Consider the following 19886-nt stretch of genomic DNA (forward strand, 5'->3'; position numbering starts at 1 on the left):
AATATAAATATATTTTAAAAGTAACTACATTTAATCTAACAATTATCAGCATAAAATTCTACAGCTAGGAAAATATTAAAGAGAACTGAAATTATAGTTATTATACAAACTTTACAAAAATCTTAACCTCTATTAGATTTTGCTTATAGTAGTAGGGCTTGCAAAGTTAAAACAAAGAGAAGCAGCTGTACTCAGTATCTTTTGGTTGGCTGGTCCTGACTGATGATGCACTATTTCTTTACCTTCACACATACATGGGTGAGCCAGAGATTCACATATTTGATAACCTTGACTTCAGAGCTGATGTAGTACTTAACTGGGAAAAGCCAAGCTGGAGCAGGACAGGATAACAGATGTTAGCTGTTTATTCCACTGGGTAGGTCTTACCATCCTATATAGCAGCCAAAATGCTTCTCATTTAGCAACATAAATGTTAAGTCCAATTAGCAGACGAGGCTTGTTAGAGATTTAGTTCAAATAAATAGCGTGCAAACAAACTCGCTCAGTTTTATGCACTTGATTGATTGTTGAAAAGTCCTGTTTCTAATGTTGAGGTAGAAATGCACTAAACTCCTTACATTTTGAATTTTTAATAGCATAAACATTTTGCTAAATGACATAATAGTAATGTTTTTATGAAGGAGTGTAAAAGAAACTCATCTTAACGTTAGCCTTTCTCATTCACCAATCTATAGTGAGCAGAATGTCACCAAACTATAATGGCATAACAACTCAGAGCTGCTTAAGAGGGTGTTTGCATTACTATTTTATTATTCCAAAGAAGCTTATAATGTGGTACCTTAACATAAGGTACAATTAGACAAGTGATACTGAAATCTCTCAGAGGGGGAAAAATCTTTCTTTGTTAAAATTCCAATTAGAAATAGCAAAAGATGTAGCTAAAGTGTACAGTAAGATAAACATGAAACATGTTACTTAAGTATTAATACTATATTTAAAACACAATTTCTAGAAACTATACCATAATTATATATGTATTTGTATATGTAAGTGCATATTATTAAATATGAATATTTCAGATCATGGATTCAAAACTAGAACTTGATATACTTGAGATTAAACTATGTTTTGATAACATAAAAAGTATGCTGTGGTAAAAAAACCATTTGGCTATACTTTAGCTTTATAATCTAAAAGTATGGTTCTATAGATTTTTAGGAAATTGCTTATGAAATTTGGTCCATGAAATTTGTTCATGAGTTGCCCCAAAAGAACCTAATAATTAATATCTAAAAGTAAACTCTTAATCTCCTTAAACCTGGAAATCTTCCTGGCTAATATTCAAGCTTGAATCCATCTCCCTCCCTATTTATTCATTCTCTATTTATTCATCCAATCAATTGTCAGGTTCTACAAATTACATAGTGTTTCTCATTTTCATTCCTTTCAGCCACTCTCTTAATGCAAACCCTCATTATCTCATTAAGACTATTACAACAACCCTCTCTCTCCCGTCAACCTTTCCCTACCTTCATTCCACCTTTTATACAACTTCCTGAAACAACACTGACCTGTTATTACCTTAATCAAAGCCCTTCATGGGTTCTTCATTCCAACAGAATAAAGCTCAAATGTTTGTGGATAATAAGGCTCTCTAAGATTAGGCTTCAATTTGTGTTGCAGTCAGGCATCACATGAAGCCAAACCTGCCTGCCATTCCCCAAACCTACCTGCCATTTCCCAAACCTGCCTGCCATTCCCCAAACCTGCCTGCCATTCCCCAAACCTGCCTGCCATTCCCCAAACTTGCCTGCCATTTTTACATGGATGACTCTACATGTGGTGTTTCTTTCTGCTGAAATCTGTCTCATTTTTAAAGGGCAGCTTAGTATTCCTCCTTCTTGAAGGCTTCTTTGTTCTTTTCTTCTTACTGGAATACTTAGGTGGCTTCTCTCATTTGTTACACTTGTATGCCACTAGATTTCTGTCTAATCTTCCTACCTGGCATATCCTGACACTATAAATGTACCTTCACTGAGGAAAGACCAAGTCAATAAATACATTCTTCTAAAAGACATGCATATGTAACTTTCAACTTCAATTTAACAATATAAAAATGTATTAAATGAAGAAATACTGAAATTATGGAGGCAGTGAACTAAATGACTTGTACTTTATTAAAATATAATGTTTTGATTAAACAATATTTAAAATCTACAATCTTGAAAACATATTTCCAGTGTTAGTTATATATGCATAGAAATGCTATGCAGCATCTGTTGAAATAGAGGAAATATGCAAATCACACATTCCATCAGTTTGGAAACCTTTGGTTCTCCTTAGTATTGTGGACAAATAACTGGAGCTCTATTACTAACTTCTCTCAGTTTAAAAATTCTACTTCTTACTTGAGAAAGCTATAGATGAGAAAAAATGTATAAATAACTTTCTTTTGCTTACAAGTGCTCTAGGCTGTGAGACAACTTTTGTGGGTGACCTTGTTAGAAAGAGACTGTGCTATAAAATCTACCAACAAATTAAGATTACTCTTAAAATTGTGATTTTTCTTGTTTATTAGCAGCATGATTCCTATTTCTCTACTATTACCTTTCTATCTTCAAGCAAATATTTATAAGCATTTAAGTCATGTTATGTTAAGAACAAGTGAAAACAAAACACACATGGAAGAGTCATAATTTCTGGATTCGAATTCTCTGGGTCTACTGCTTACCAGCTGAGTGAGCTTGCACAAACACATGGCTTTGTTTCCTCGTTTAAAAAGAGATAGTGCTTGTCTACCTAACAAAGGTGATCTCGAGGACAGAATCTTAAAACGTCTGTGATTGCACGTAGTAGATGTTCAACGTGCAGCATTATTGTCAGCATTGTTATCTTGTGGTAAAGGCTACTATATAGTGTCTGAGAAGTGTGTTAAAGGCTGAGGAGCTAGATTAATAAAACCTTAACATGTATATACATAATAACCTGGTAATTTCTCTCATGACAGAAACTTTAGTTTGTCTTAAGTCATAGTTACTTGTTTGACTAGAATCAATCTAGGATCCCTCCTACACTACTACACAGGTATTGAAGGCAGATATGCTCCTCTGACTCTATATCCGCAGAAGTGCAATCCGTCTACAGTCTCCTAAACATCTATTTCAATTTAAAAGTTGACTTCAATAAGTACTGAGATTTGTATTGATTTACGTGTAGTCAATTATTTCTAACCAAAGGTTATAAAATAGAACTTAACACTATAAAATTTTTAAACTAGACACTATCTATTAATAATTTATTTAAATTTAACATTGAGGAAGCATAAATCTCTGAAAAGGAAAGAACTCTCTAAGCGACTGTAAGAAGAAATAAGAATGTACTGAAAAACTTACTCTTCAGTATAATATCCTGTGGTAGACACAATTCTCAGATGACTCATGCTCTGGTACAATACCCTCCCCTTGTATGGGACCCAGAAATACGATATGCTATCATTCCCATGATTACATTATGTTATATGCAAAGAGGATTCTGTAGATGTAATTAGGGTCAGGGTCCCTAATCAAGTTTCTGAGAGCTAATCAAAAGCAAGCTTTTCTTGGCTGGTCCTGACCTAATCAGATGAGCCCTTTCAAAGAAGGCCAGAGGCATTCTCTGAGGTCAGGAAGATTCCCCCGCTGGCTTTAAAGAAGTAAGTTGCCATGTTACGAGAGGAGCTACAAGTCAAGACCTAAGGGAGGCCTCAATGAGTTGAGAATGATCCTTGGCTCTCAGCCAGCAAGCCACAGACCTCAGTCCTATACCCACAAGTAACTGAATTTTTCAAAAAAGGCAGCCTGGCTGACACACTGATTGCAACCTTGCCACATTCTGAGCAGAGCACCCCACTAGGCTGTATCAGACTCCTGACCCAATGACACTGTGAGGTAACGAATGTATATGTTTCTCAGCTGCTAAATTTGTGGTAATTTGTTTTGTAGCATAGAAAATTAATATGGGTCCTGATATTTTTTTAATCAGCACCTTTCTAGAACTTATTCTTGTTCTCTTACTGCCACTCTGTCCCATCTCAAGAAAGTATCCCAAACCCCATAGTGTGTAGAGTTTACATAATATTCTCACTCTGGATTAATTTTGTTTTCTTTATCCATAATTTTGTATTCATTTTATTTATTCAATTGCTTTACAAATTGTCCCATTTTCTTTTCAGACGAGGTCTTGCTCTATTGCCCAGGCTGGAGTGCAGTGGCTCAATTATAGCCCACTACAGCCTCAAACTCCTGGGCTCAAGGGATCCTCCTGCCTCAGCCTCCTGAGTAGCAGGGACTACAGGTATGCACCATCATACCCAGCTAATTTTTAATTCTTTTTGTAGATATGGGATCTTGCTGTGTTGCCCAGCCTGGTCTCGAACTCCTGGCCTCAAGCAATCCTCCCGCCTTGGCCTCCCAAAATGCTTGGATTATAGTCATAAGCGACTGTGCCTGACCCCCATTTTCTTTTTAATTTTTTTTGTTCTTTTTCAGTTTATTTGTATGTTCCATTATCTATGCTAGAAATATAAATTGCCTCTACCAGATCTGCATTTTGTAGTTTAACTGACAAGCAAACAGCCTCTGGCCAGAAGCTTTTGTTTGCTGCTCTCAACTGCAACTGTAGAATCCCATGAATAGGGTAAATTAGTCTCCCCTAGCCTATTTTCCCTTGTTTTCTTATATGGGATTTCATTCACAAACTGCTTTTATTCGTGGCCCCAACTTGACATTTGCTGGGAGATTTAGATACAGAGTACCTAGATTCAGAACCTGATCAATATCTATCATTTATTCTTTTTACACACACTATGTAGTTGGCACTATACTATTTCTCTGTTTTCAGTAAGAAAAGGTTATAAATAATCCTTGCCTTTAGGTAGCTACTGGTCTATAATCCAGAAATACGTAACAATAAACTATAGTAAGTGCTATGAAGAAACAAAACAGGAAGCTGAGGGAATTGCTGCTACCTTCAATTCCTGTCTGGTAAATGCTGGCTAGAGCTTGTTTCCCTACCCATATTCCCCTGATTTGTTCTGTAAAATGTGATCTAAGTACAGCATTGAATGTCCTAGCTTAGATCTATGACCACTCTGCTTTCCAACTTTTACTCAAGAGAAGGTAGTTGCCAAGTCACTGGTCAGTAAACTGGGGGCAGTCTGAGGACATCAGGCATCCCTTCTCCATCAGGGAGACCAGGTAAACATTTTAATGTTCAGGAATGAACTACCAGAAAAAATAAAACAAGGCCCTTGGAAAATATTCTTCAGGCCCAATAATGAGAAATAAAGGGCTTAGAAAAAAAGCTGAGAAAATCATTTCCCTAATTACTCCCAAAACAATATATTTTTAGATACTCTCTGATCTTGACGTCTCTAAAGAATAAAATATTCAATATTTGCCTATTCAACGAACATGTTGCTAGTTGTAGCACATGTAAAGAAAATGCTGTTGGGTATCCAACTAGTTTAGAAGCAGTGCTCCAAGGGAAATGAATGGGATTGGGTATAGCTCTTTACTTCTAAAATAAAAGTGATTCTGACCTACAGTTTTTTTCTGGACAATATCCATCCTACAGCATTCAAAGACACAGTTCAGTCTTTCCCATTTGTTTTTTACCACTGGATTAAAAATTTAAAGTAATGAACCATTTAAAAACTTTGGAAATATTCTTAGTTGGGACAGTGGAGTCTGAAACATAAAGACACAAAATTCTAGAAAATCCAGCCAAACATGAGGTGGAATGCCAGAGACACTGGATCAGGGTTTCTTGGAGGCCCATGGAGGAAACAGCTGGTGGCCAAAGAACACTTTGCAGTCCATGCTGGAGTAACGGTGAGACGCTCAATATTGAAAAAGGCCAGTCAGTAACCAGAGTAAAAAGTGAGGCTTAGTTCCCATCTATAACAATAATGTACTCTCCAAGTTTTCTTTCTCCTTTAGAAAGACAAAGGGCTTGACAATCCAAGTAGAGAAAAGCAATCATTAAACGAGAATGATTTGTTTCCAATAACTTCTCCAAAATCTCTCATCTTAAATTCTGCTTAGGACTGACTTAAGACTATTTAATGTTGAATACAGAAATAAGTTCATTTACATTCTCATAATCTGATTATTCTGATTCATAATTAAGTAGAGGCAGCAATTTTAAAATCTTATTATTGTGTTTCTAAAAAATCACAACATAAATTCTGTTACCAGAATGTAAATAAATGAGACTGGAGAGAAAATTCTAATTGAACAGGATATATGTAAATTCTACAGGCAAGAACTCCCTAGAAAGTCACCATAATCTTAATGATATTCTCCCTCCTGTGAATAGAATCAATGTTCTTTTATTGAGAATATTATACTTTTAAAGGGGATAAAACTGAAAGAAATAAAATTCTGTATGTTGTCCAGGTATAGGACTAAATTCACAGTCAATTCAAATGTATGAGTTATCAAGACAATGCCATCATTTTCTATGTCACTAACAAATATTTTCCATACAAGACTTATTTAAAAAGGTAAATAGTTCAGATTAATAACTTCCAAGTTTAGTAATTTAAAAGTAAGACTTTTAAATTTAAAACATTAATTTTCTTCTGTTACGATACTTGAGATCACCAAGAGAAAGAATTAAAAATTAAAAACCAATAACCAAAAAAAATCTTAGGCAGAGATGTAATTATTTATGTAACAAAATTTCTTCTGAAAAATCCACTGAGTTACTGCATCACTCATTTATATACTATTTTCTGACAACTGCAGTTATGAAAGGGCTACACTATGTTTCACAAAATGTCAAGCAAATGAAGGTAATATAGAGGACTTTTCACCAATGCTTTTGCTAGTAGTTAGACTTCAGTAGCCTTTAGAGACCATTAAGTACCTTTTGGCTAATTGGCCAATGGTAGATTAATCCTCTTTTTATTCCAGCAACACTATTTTAACACCCTTACACTTTGTCAGTGCAGAGTCTGAATGACAAAATAATATTGTGCATGAATAATAAGCAGAAAAGTTAAATTAACATTTCATGTTTCACATGCCATACATAGGTGTCAGAAGAACTTTCTTTTTTAAGTCACTGACATTCGACTTTTTTAAACAATCTCATGTTGACATCTTATTGAGGTGAATCTTCCTAATTACTGCTAATTGCCTATCAAGAAAAAAAACTCTTTTCATGAAGTGTAGTTGTCTGCTACAGATGAACCCAGCTCCGGTGTGCACATTAAAGACAAAGCATGACACTTAAGGTGCTACTTTGTTATAAGGTCATACTAAATATGGTTTGCAATTAACAAAGCAGTTTTTTTATGGGTCTGAAAATGCCAATCTGTCTTGATGTGTTCAAATTAGGTTCTATCAGAGAAATATGGATATCTGCATATGGATAGGAGATATGCTACTCTCAATAACATTTACAAGGAGTTAAATTAATTCAATGCCCTTATACTTTGTAACACAAGTTCTAGCTAATGTCCAATTAAATAATTATTTTATAACTATGTTTAAATATTTCTCAAAATGAAAATCAACACTATTATTTCAAGTGTCAAATTATTCATAACAGTTTACTAATACTTTTAATTCTGAAAGACCAAAAATACTCAAAACATTTAACAAGTACTTTTAATTTATATGAATAGTTTTAACATTATATGCCTTTATAGCAAATTTGAACCTATGTGATATTAGCAAGGTAGTGTCTTTCAAAATAATCTGAATAACTAAATGAACGCATTTTAATTGGATTTGTTGAACCACATCACTTAAACTTCTGTTCCCACAAGTATGGGGAAAATAATGGATAGTAAACATGTTATATGTGAAATTTAGAAAGTTAACTAATATAATTGACTTTCAAGTATTCATGGGAAAAATAAATATTTGTCTATTCACAGAAAAAGAGTTTGACTTTTGGTTTGCTGTTATTTCAAATCTTCTGTTTAAGTTACGAGAAGAAAGGCTCTCTTGAAAACTAAATACCAGGTACTAAATACTGGGACAGATAATGGGAACCAAAAGTATATCCAGAATAATTCATCATCCTCACTACCAACATAATTTCTCAATGTTTATATGGTAATATTATGAGTTCAGTTGTAGCCCTCCTAAACATGAGACTTACATATGACATGCTTACTAATAACTATGAGGTTGCAGTGCATACCCATTCTGACTCCTTTCCTCAATAAGAAAGAAAGAGGATGGTAGTGCTGTTTGATGTCCTAAAGGAGAAACTGTGCAATGTCTTTCTGAACTCCTCTTTTTTACTCTCCTTCTCCTGCTTAAACTCAGTTAATTCAACATAGAAATAGCTATTCCTCACATGTCCTATTTACTATTTACCACTTTAATTATATTCTTCCTTCACCCTCTTTGTCAATATTTTTTTGTTACTGGAGTTGAGTGGCGGCAAGAAGAATCTACCCCAATTTAAAGATGTTTTAAGTGAATGTCCACTCAAAGAACCAAGAAAAAAATAAACATGCCAGATCAACAAAAATAATACTTGATGTTTCAAGGTGATGTTAACAGTATTATCTGTATCTAAGTAAAGAACGGCAGCCTCCTGCCCTCATAACCAAGGCTTGGTCAGGCCTGGGGAGCTCTCTGAGGTGGCAGCAGGAGAAGGAAGCATGAGGACATTGTACACGCAGAGTTTGGAGCCTCTTCCACCAAGAGGATCTGGCTTTGGAGCATCAGAAAAATGAAACTGAATTTGCTGAAGGTGAAAGTGAAGCTAACCAGGAAATTCTTAAAAACAAAGATTTGGCTGTTCAACATGCCCATTTCGATGGGCTTGGATGGACTAAATAAAGATAATATCACCGTTTGTAAAACTGGAGATGTTTTTAAGGCTAAAAACCTCATTGAGGTAATGTGGAACTCTCATGAAGCCCGTGAAAAATTTCTTCATCCAGGAATTTTTTAGACAAGTGGATTTTTTGAGTGATACATGTCAAGGTGACAATGCATTTCCAAATGGGTTAGATGTTACCCTTGAAGTAACTGAATTAAGGAAATTAATGGGCAGTTAAAACACCATGGTTGGAAACAATGAAGGGAGTATGGTACTCGGCCTCAAACTCCCTAATCTTCTAGGTTATGCAGAAAAGGTGACTTTTAATTTTTCCCATGGAACAAAAGAAGCTTCTCATGGCCTTTCTTCAAAACATGGCCCAGAAACTTCAAAAGGAATTTATCTGTAAACTTACATAAAGTTACTGAACAGTTCCCTTGGAGCTCACTTCCGGAGATGAACAGAAGATGATCAGCCAAGTACAGTCTTCCCATATGAAAGACCAGCAACACCATCAATTGGAAAGGCATGTGGTGAGACCTGGGCTGCCACTTAAGGACAGCATCATTTGCTGTTTGAAAGTAAGGCAGACATTCACTTAAATCATCTCTTTCACATGCCATGGTCATCGATTTTCAGAATTCTTCCATCTTACCAAGAAAATGTGTTTTGCTGAAAGTTAACCAGGAACGGACAGGCTACACTACAAGGGATATAAGCTTCATCAAAGATTTTGAACTTCAGTTGAATAAACCACTCATATTTGATTCAGTTTTTTCAGCATTTCTCTGAGGTGGGATGTTGGCACCCATGGTGATAAACTGTGAGTCCTGCTGATAGTTTCACCTTGGGAGACTAACAAGTGCCCAAGGATTCAGCATGCATAGCACCAGAGCAGAGTGCAGGCGACCACCTAGGTGGAGAAGCACGCTGGGCCAGCAGCCTGCATCTGTATACCCCAGCACGTTTAAAGCCAAACCAGGGCAGTTTGGGAGAACTTTTCCAAACTTTTTTTTTTTTTTTTTTTTTTTTTCAGTTAAAACAGTTAATTTTTTTTTTTTTTTTTTTTTGCCTTCAAAGGCATCTGTTTAACAAAGCACATCTTGCACCGCCCTTAATCCATTTAACCCTGAGTTGACACAGCACATGTTTCAGAGAGCACGGGGCTGGGGGAAAGGCCATAGATCAACAGCATCCCAAAGCAGAAGAATTTCTCCTAGTCAGAACAAAATGGAGTCTCCTATGCCCACCTCTTTCTACACAGACACAGCAACAATCTGATCTCTCCTTCCTTTCCCCACACTTCCCCCCTTCTTTTCAACAAAACCACCATCGTCCTCATGGCCCGCTCCCGATGGTCGCTGTCTCTTCGGAGCTGTTGGGTACTCCTCCCAGACAGGGCGGCCGGGCAGAGGCGCTCCTCACCTCCCAGACGGGGCCGCCGGGCAGAGGCGCTCCTCACCTCCCAGACGGGGCGGCCGGGCAGAGGCGCTCCTCACCTCCCAGACGGGGCGGCCGGGCAGAGGCGCTCCTCACCTCCCAGACGGGGCGGCCGGGCAGAGGCGCACCTCACCTCCCAGACGGGGCGGCCGGGCAGAGGCGCTCCTCACATCCCAGACGATGGGCGGCCGGGTAGAGGAGCTCCTCACCTCCCAGACGGGGCGGCCGGGCAGAGGCGCTCCTCACTTCCCAGATGGGGCCAAACATTTTTTTCTCAACACAGGAAACCTCTGCAACCTCAACTATGGGGAGGGCCCCAAAGTGTATTCGTGAGCTGGCTGAATGCATCTGCCAGTTTTATGGCACCAGGATTGTCTTTAGGCTTGGCAACATGGCTCTGTTGGAACTTAATTACTACTTTCCTATGGGAGTGCAGACAGGCAACAGGATATGTGATAGCATCTAGTTTTGAGCTGGGATAAGGTTCCTGTAGCTGACACCACAGCGGGAGAAGCTCTGGGACCCTGATGGCAGTGAGTTGCCCACCATGCAATTTCTCTCAGAGTAAATGTGGATGAGAGATTCTTTAACTGCAGTCTATGTGAAATACCCCGTTCATAAATTTTAAAGACATACACACGAAAAGAGGCCATAACTTTTAAAGTACAATTACAATGATTGAGTTATCAGAAACAGATTATCAAATATCTGCGGAAGTCTCATGAAGACTGCTGATTCATCTCTGATTAAACTTGGTTTTCCTAAAAATCAGATTTCAATACTTTTATTTGATTGTTTTCTTGTCCTTGTGGTGTGCTATTGTAATATTTTATGGTATTTTATTGCTCAAAAAGGCCTTTGTGGACTAGCCAGAGGAAATGAATATCCATGTATAGTATTAAATTGCTCATAATACTTAATTCCTACATAAGCTTCAAAAGAGAGGCATCAGTATTCCTTAGAATAATTTTTGACTTCTGAATAATAGACCATGATATATTTCTGAAATTTAAATTTTATAAGATAAAGAATTTCTCAGTAAGCCTCTGAAAAGCATGAATATAAACATTAAATTACATTTGAATCAGTTCTTAGGAAGACTACATTATCACATTAATCTAAATTAAATATTATCAACTTTGGGGGTTATAGAGTCAAAGGCTAAAGATCATCATTTGCAGCTCCAAATTCATATATTCAAGCTAGCAAAAGATATATGTTTCTTACATATATCCTAAATATGAATAACATCTTAATACTTAAAAACTGAAACATTTTCATGATAGGGTCAATAGTTAACTGTATGTCTCTCGTTGGTTGTACCGTATCTAAGCCTTGCAAATAAAGTGCTTGGATGAAAGCCAGTCAGGGAATTCCAAAACCCTACAACTCATTACAAATTTAACAGCAGCAGTACTAAGTATTCATATGATGTTGATCATTTATAAATATACCCTACAAAAATTCTCAAGAGAAGCAATAATGTTTTTTTCTATTCCCTGTATAAATTTCATAAGATTCAAGATAGTGAAAAATGGACATTTTTAGAAAGGACTTTTAAAAATCTTTGGATTTGATAAAATAAAAAGTTACTGATACCATTTAAAATGGGATTTTAAAAAACTAAGGACCAACATATGTAAAAATTACCAAAAAAAGTATTTCACAGCATAGAGTAGAAATTTCTTTTATATAGAAAAAAGAGATTTGCAAAGTTTTGACCTATACTATATTATTCAAGGTATTTCTCATAGATTTCACTGAAAAGCTATTTTTTCCAACACACAAAATTCCACATAGGAACTTCTACCATCATCCTTCCCTTCATTTTCTATTCAGAATTGTTTTCTGTTTATCATATTCTTTCAAGTAAAAAGGCTTGACCTAACAAAGTAGGTCACTCAATAAATAAAGTCAAATAAATACCTGACTCTCAGGCAGTTATGCTACATCAAGGACAACGATTCATGTAGATCTTTAGTAAGAGGGTAAGTCTGAGTGTTCTTTCATTTTTATTAATCAAGCCAGTTGATCTGCTTTTCTTCTAAATCAGTAGTTCTTAAATAGTACATACTATCCAGATGTGTATTTTGGAAATTTGTTGGGGCACTTTTGAGTGCCACAATGATTGGCAACTGAAGTGGGTGACAGCAAAGAATACATAAGTACTGCAATGTATAAATCAGTCCTGCCCAATAGAAACTACTCTGTATCCTGCATGACTCTGAAATTCCTGTCAATTATTCATGTAGGTGACAATTAACATATAATGAAATAAACCTAAATCCTAACTCAAAATGACATACAGACAAAGTATTTGTATTCCTGTGGCTCCGCAAATTTAACTATCTTGTAAATTAGAGGAAGAGTAGAAGATGAGAATGAGTAGTTCTTTCCTTCTCTGAGGTAGAGCTATAAGAATGTAGGCTTACCACATGGCCAATAAGCATGGCCAGAGCTGCATGGAGAAAGCTGGTCTGGTCTGGAATAAAGAGATGTGAGACAGAAGCATTAAAAACATTAGAGTGTCTGTTTGCAATTTTCTGTACCTTTACCAAGTCTATGATCTACAGTTCATCCTTTGATTTTGTGTTTTTTTCTTATGTTAGTTTGAAGTCTGTTTCTATCACTTGCTATCAAGAGAGTCTTGTTAATACAGTCTTCTTAGTATAAGTTCAACAGTCTCTTCTCAGTTTTCTATTATCAGTTCCTCTATGGGATCTGACACTGTTGACCAAAGCTTCTCTTTTTCTTGTTAAAAACTTTCTCTCCCTTGTTTCTTTATTAAAGTACTCAATTTTTCCTCCACATTCTCTGTACAGTTCTTTTGGATCTCTTTCTCTGACTCCTCTTTGTCCATATAGCAGATAACTCCCCCAAACTTAAGATCTTGCTGCAAAGATTTGCTCCACCTCCAGCATTCTTTCTCCAGGCTAATGACATCAGTAGATTTCCTTCTTCATTTTTAATGAAATATTTCAATATACCATAGGTATATAAAGAAAAATACAATGAATGCCCATGTGTTAACCAGTCAACTAAGACAATATATTACCAATACAGTTGAAGCTATGAACGTCTCTCCTGATCCACCAGAAATAATCACTATCCTGAATAACTTTGGTGTTTATTTTTCCCTTACCTTTCTTTATACTTTTAGAATATATACACATATAGACTCCCCAACCATACAGCAATTTAAAGACACTATTTCACATTGTAACAATCCCTGAAATTGTAATACAACTCCCCTTCCTAGATATCACACAATACCTGCTATTATTTAAACAATATTTTTTCTTTTAAATTGCATATTCTGTTGATTGTTGGTGAATATGAGTCCTATTATCTTACTATGTTACTGATCCAGCAATCTTGCTGAAATCTCTTATTAATTATAGTAATTTGTCTTGAGATTCTGTGGAGACAAGCATAATGTATGGGAACTAATTATGGTTTTGTTTCTTCATTTCTAATATATTTAACTTTCTCTTCTGTCTCTTATATTAATGTGCTGGTTAGGTACTCAAGTACAACATCAAAGACAAACAATGATAGCAGGCATAGAAGTATTCTTCCTGATTTCAAAAAGAATGCATCTAACTTCTTTAAGTATGATGGCTAGTTCAGGTTTTTGGTAGACACCTTTTAACAGAACTGTTTCAGGTTTTTGGTAGACACCTTTTAACAGAATAAGAAAGTTCCCTGCTAGTCCTAGTTTGCTAAGATAATTTTTATCATGAACAGATATTTAATTTTATCAAAAAAAATTTTTACCTTTTTTATTGTGGTAAAAAAACACATGAGATCTACTTTCTTAACAAATTTTCAAGTGTACAGTACATAAACTTCCCTCTTACAACTGCTTATGCTTGCAGCCCATAAATTCAGGTATGTTATGTTTTCATTTTCATTTGTCTCAAGGTATTTTCTAATTTTCTTTGTGACATCTTTAACCCATTGGTTGTTTAAGACTGTTTGGTTTAGCTAGGCATGGTGGCTTACGCCGGTAATCCCAGCACTTTAAGAGGCCAAGGCGAGTGAATCACTTGAGGTCAGGAGTTTAAGACCAGCCTGGCCAACATGGCGAAACCTTGTCTCTCCAAAAATACAAAAAATTAGCCAGGCATGGTGGCTCACGCCTGTAATCCCAGCTACTCAGGAGGCTGAGGCAGGAGAATCACTTGGACCCAGAAGGTGGAGGTTGCAGAGAGCTGAGATCATGCCACTGCACTCCAGCCTGGGTGACAGAGCGAGACTCCATCTCAAAAAAAAAGAATGTTTTGTTTAATTTCTACACATTTGTGGATTTTACAGTTGTCCTTCTGCTATTGATCTTTAGTTTCATACCATTATGATCAGAAAAGATACCTTGTATTATTTCAGCCTTCTTAAATTTATGTTTTTGGCCTAACATGTAGTCTATCCTGGAAAATATTTCATGTGCACTAGAGAAGAATATATATTCTGCTGTTTTTGGGTAGAGTATTCTCTACACATCTGTTAGGTTCAATTGGTCCACAGTTTTGTTCAAGTCCTCTGATTCCGTATTAATCTTGTTCTATCCATTGTTGAAAGTGGAGTACTTACGCCTCCTATTATTGTGTTGCTGCCTACTTCTCCCTTCAGCTGTCAAAGTTTGCTTCCTATACATACAGGAGTTCTGAGGTTTGGTGCATAAATATTTATAACTGTTTTATCTTCTTGGTGAATAGGCCCTTCTTTCAGGTGAATGTCTTTGTCTCTTATAATGGTTTTTGATTTAATATCTGATATTGGTATAGCCACCCCTTCTCTCCTTTGCTTACCCTTTGTATGGAATATAGTTTTCCATCCCTTCACTATAAGCCTGTATCGTTAAAACTAAAGTGAGTCTCATAGAGACAGGATATAGTTGGATTCTGTTTTTTTAATCCATTCGGCAACTCTCCATCTCTTGACTGGGGAATGTAATACATTTATATTTAATTATTGATGGTGAAAAAATTTCCTATTGCTACTTTGTTGTTTTCTGTCTTATAGCTCTTTTGTCTCTCTTTTCCTCTGTTGCTATCTTGCATTGTATTTCATTGATTTTTTTTTTTTTTTTTTTTTTTTTTTTGCAGTGACACGTTTTGACTCCTTTCTCACTTTCTTTGCGTATCTTCTATAGGTATTTTCTTTGTGGTCACCATGGAGCTTACATAAAATATATTGTTTATAACAATCTTTTAAGCTGACAACAACATAACTTCAATCACATACAAAATATTCATACTTTTACTTCTCTCCTCACATGTAATTTCATGAAACAAATTACATCTTTTTATATTATGTATTCTTTATCATATTTTTAGTTATGTTTTTTAATACCTATTATTGTAATTTCCATGCCAGAATAAAAAGTGATTACACACCACTATTTACCTTTACCAGTGACCTTTATACTTTCACATGCTTTTAAGTATTGCTGTTTAGCATCTATTTGTTTCAACTTGAAGAACACAGTTTAGTATTTCTTCTAAGAAAGGTCTAGTGGTGATGAAGTCCCCCTACTTTTGTTTGTCTGGGAGTCTCTTTCACTTTCATTTTTGAAGACAGTTTTGCCAGACATAATATTCTTGGTTGGCATGTTTTATCTTTTTAAGGTGTACACTTCTTTAAGTTTATTTCTTAAGGATGTTTCGTATATTTACAGAGTTGTGCAATTATCACCACAGACTAACTGTAGAGTACTTCTAAAGAAGCTCATGCCCATTTACAGAAACTCCTTTCCCATCCCTGGCTCTAGTCAACCACTGAATCCAATTTCTGTCTATGGATTTTGCCTTTTCTGGACATATTATATAAATAGAATCATACTGTATATGGTCTTTTATTATTAGCTTCTTCCACTCGGCAATATGCTTTCAAGGTTCATCCATATTGTAACATATGTTAGTATTTTATTCCTTTTTATTTAGGAATGATAATCCACTGTATGGATACACCACAGTTTTTTCTCCATTCATAAGTTGATGGACCCATAGGTTGTTTCTCCTTTGGGCTACTATGAATAATGCTTCTATAAATGAATGTACAAGTTTTTTATGTGAACTTATGTTTTCAGTTCTTTTTTTTTTTTTTCTTTTGAGACGGAGTCTCGCTCCGTCGCCCAGGCTGGAGTGCAGTGGCGCGATCTCAGCTCACTTCAAGCTCCGCCTCCCAGGTTCACGTCATTCTCCTGCCTCAGCCTCCCGAGTAGCTGGGACTACAGGCGCCTGCCACTACGCCCGGCCCTTTTTTTTTTTTGTATTTTATTTTAGTAGAGAAGGGGTTTCACCATGTTAGCCAGTATAGTCTCGATCTCCTGACCTCATGATCCACCCGCCTCGGCCTCCCAAAGTGCTAGGATTACAGGCTTGAGCCACCACGCCCGGCCGTGTTTTCAGTTCTCTTGAATGTATACCTGGGAGTGGAACTGGTAGGTTATTTGGTAACTCTATGTTTCACTTTGCGAGGATCTGTCAAACCATTTCCCAAAATGCCTGTGCCATTTTACATCCCCATAGCATTGTATGAAGGTTACAATTTCTCTATATCCTTATCAACACTTGTTAATGTTTGTCAACTTATTAGTCTCAATGATCCAGCTTTTGGAATTGTTGATCATGTCTGCTGCATTTTTACTTTCTACGGTATCAACTTTGCCCTTATTTTAATATTTCTATTTTCTTTGGGTGTCTTAGTTTGGGCTGCTATAATAAATTATCACAGACTGGATGGCTTAAATAACAAACATTTATTTACTATGATCTGGATGGTGGGAAGTCCAAGATGAAGTTATGGGTAGATCTGGTGTCTGGTGAGGCCATTCTTCCAAGTTGGCAGATGGCCATCTTCTCATCTATCTGCATATGGCAGAGAGCAGAGAGATCTCCTGTTTCTTCCTCTTTTTATAAGGACATTAATCCCATCATGGGGGCCCCACCCTCATGAACTAATGTAACCCTAACTAATTCTCAAAGCCTCCACTTTTGAAATGATCACACTGGGGGTTATGAATTATGGGGGAACACATATATTTAGTCTACAACACTGGGTTTATTCAATTTCTCATTTTTAAATAAAATGTTTAGCTCTGTGATTTTTAGACTTCTTCTAGTCTTACTACAAGTATTTAAGGATATAAATTTCCATCTGAGTACCACCTTAGTCACATTCTAAAAGTTTCCATATGTGTTATTTCATTGTGATTCAATCTGAAGTATTTTTCATTTTCATTTTGTTTTCTTCTTTGACCCATTAGTTTTTAGAAATGCCTCTATAAATTGGCATCAGATATTTTTAAGTTAACTTTTTAAAGTATTTTCTACTTCACTTGTGTTAGATAATATTATTTATATGATACAAATCCTTTGAAATTTATGGAATGTTGTTTTGTGGCCTAGTTATGTGAACATTTTTGATAAATACTTACAGAAAGACTTTTTATTGCTCTGTTAAAATAATGTATATCTTTAATGACTTTTTATCAGCATTACTTAAAAGTACTGATATTATCAATACATGAATTATTTATTTTGAGCCTAAGTTATTAGATGTTTATATTTTAGAGGCTCTCTGCTCCCTTTTCCAGCAAATCTCCTCAAAATAACTCTAAAATGTATGCATATTTAATTATACCCTCTAATTCCTCTCTTTCTGTTCCCATTCTTCAATTCCTCCCGTGAACTGATTCTAATAAGCAGCAGTTGGCATAGAGAATGATAAAGTATATCATTCCCTTCTTGATATACTTTAACCATTTGACTTCTAAGATACTCTTTTCTCTTGCTTTTCCCTTTCACTGGCTCTCCTTTCTGGTCCTTTCTCATCTGTCCAACTTCTAAATATTGGAGGGCCTAGAGCTCAGATCTTGGACCTTATCTCTTTTGTACCTATCTCCACACCCTTGGTGATTTCATTCAGCTTCATTTTTAAATGCCATCTACATACTCATGGCTGCAAAATTTATATGTCCAGCCCAGGCCTGTCCCCTAAATTTTAAACTCATATATCCTACTACTTACTTGATATTTCCAGTTCACTGACAAATTACCATTTGGCTACAAACGATAAGCTGTTGTTGATTTTAGATCCTACGGATTTAGTTTCTTTTTTTTTTTTTTGCAAGTTCTAGTATGCATTTATGAGGCCCTTTTTAATATTTTATTCAACTTTCTTGGTATTTTCTCACCACAATATTTAGTATATTACATTGTCACAAATACAATTCTTCTATCATCAACTTTCTAATCACTTTGTTAAAAACCTGAAAAATATCTTAAATACCTCTTTTTTCTTTACCTTCCCATATGCAATTAGTCATCAAACTTTTGGGGTTATAACACTGCAAAGTCTCTTGTTTTTTAAAAAAACTTTCTATTTCTATTAATATTGTCTAGATCTCTTCCTAATCATCTTTTGCCTTGATATTTAAACAATAATTTATCTAGTTGCTTGCATTCAATCTCTAGTCTCTCGAGCCTTAGTCTCAGTCCTTATTCTACATCAGAATCACCTGAGAGCTTTAAAAAACTACCAAGGTACAGGGCCCAACTCTTAGATATTCAAATTTAATTGGTTTAGGGTCAGGCCTTGGCACAAGTATTTTTCAAAGTTCCCCAGGTGAGGATAATAAGTGGTCAGGGTTGAGAACCACAGCCAAACCGGATTATTCACTATTCTCCACAAACTGCTATGTCAGCTAGATGTCTTTTCAAGCTATCCTTTCTTCTAATGACTTTGCTCAATGCACACAACTTCCAAAATCATACAAAACCTTAAGGTTAAGCCCAAATACCACTCCTTCAAAAGCCTTAATCAAGAACGACAGGAACGAATAACTCTCTCTCCACATGCATTTAAACAACCATGGTATATATACACACGCACACATATACATATATATCTCTATATCTCACAATTTCCTTTTATTATTATTATACATATGTTCAACTCTGTTATTATCGGGGACAAGGATCATATTTAATTCATTGTTGAATATCCCATTATTATAGTGCTTTACATGTGTTAGGTACAGTAAACTAAACTGAATTGTAACAAATATACCTATCCATGTGCATACCAATATTCTAGTCATTTAAAACCAAACTCTAAAATATATGCACAGTTAAATAGTATATCAATTCAATGGTGATAAATATGCTATAATTTTTCACTTCCTGAAATATTGATATTGATGAGACATACCTACCTGAAAGTATGTTGATGTAAAAAATGAGGACACTACCAGAAATATAAAATTGTGCAATATATTATAACACTGCTTTATTTTAAACAGAAAAGAAATTTCTAACTGATGCTATTCAGGTCACATATTCTCATATTAATATTTTCTTCGGTAAGATAAGAAATGAATCTGAAAACAGAGTATAAGAAGTATAATTTTATAGTATACAGTGTTCCAAGTGGTAATAATAGTTTCCTACAAAGTCTAATATAGGACACAGATATTCCGTTAACAAGTACCACTTGCTTCATCTAGAATAGAAGACACGACATAGGAATAAGACAGTCACGTCCAATTCCACATGGATTCTCAGCTCTGATCCTGGGTTTTGCACAGTTTACCTTGCGAACATGATCCAAGTGACATTTTGCAAATTCCTGGATAAATGTTGCTACACTCTGCT

General features: G+C 35.7%; 1 protein-coding gene and 1 pseudogene across 5 annotated transcripts in view; one reads left to right on the forward strand and one right to left on the reverse strand.

Annotated features, from left to right (window-relative positions):
• CNTLN (centlein) overlaps window positions 1–19886 on the reverse strand; it is a 353870-nt gene that overhangs the window by 46656 nt on the left and 287328 nt on the right. The window lies entirely within an intron of this gene.
• LOC129043968 (sorting and assembly machinery component 50 homolog) lies at window positions 8627–10723 on the forward strand (annotated as a pseudogene).

Source organism: Pongo pygmaeus, chromosome 13 (genome assembly GCF_028885625.2).
Source record: "Pongo pygmaeus isolate AG05252 chromosome 13, NHGRI_mPonPyg2-v2.0_pri, whole genome shotgun sequence".
NCBI lineage: Eukaryota > Metazoa > Chordata > Mammalia > Primates > Hominidae > Pongo > Pongo pygmaeus.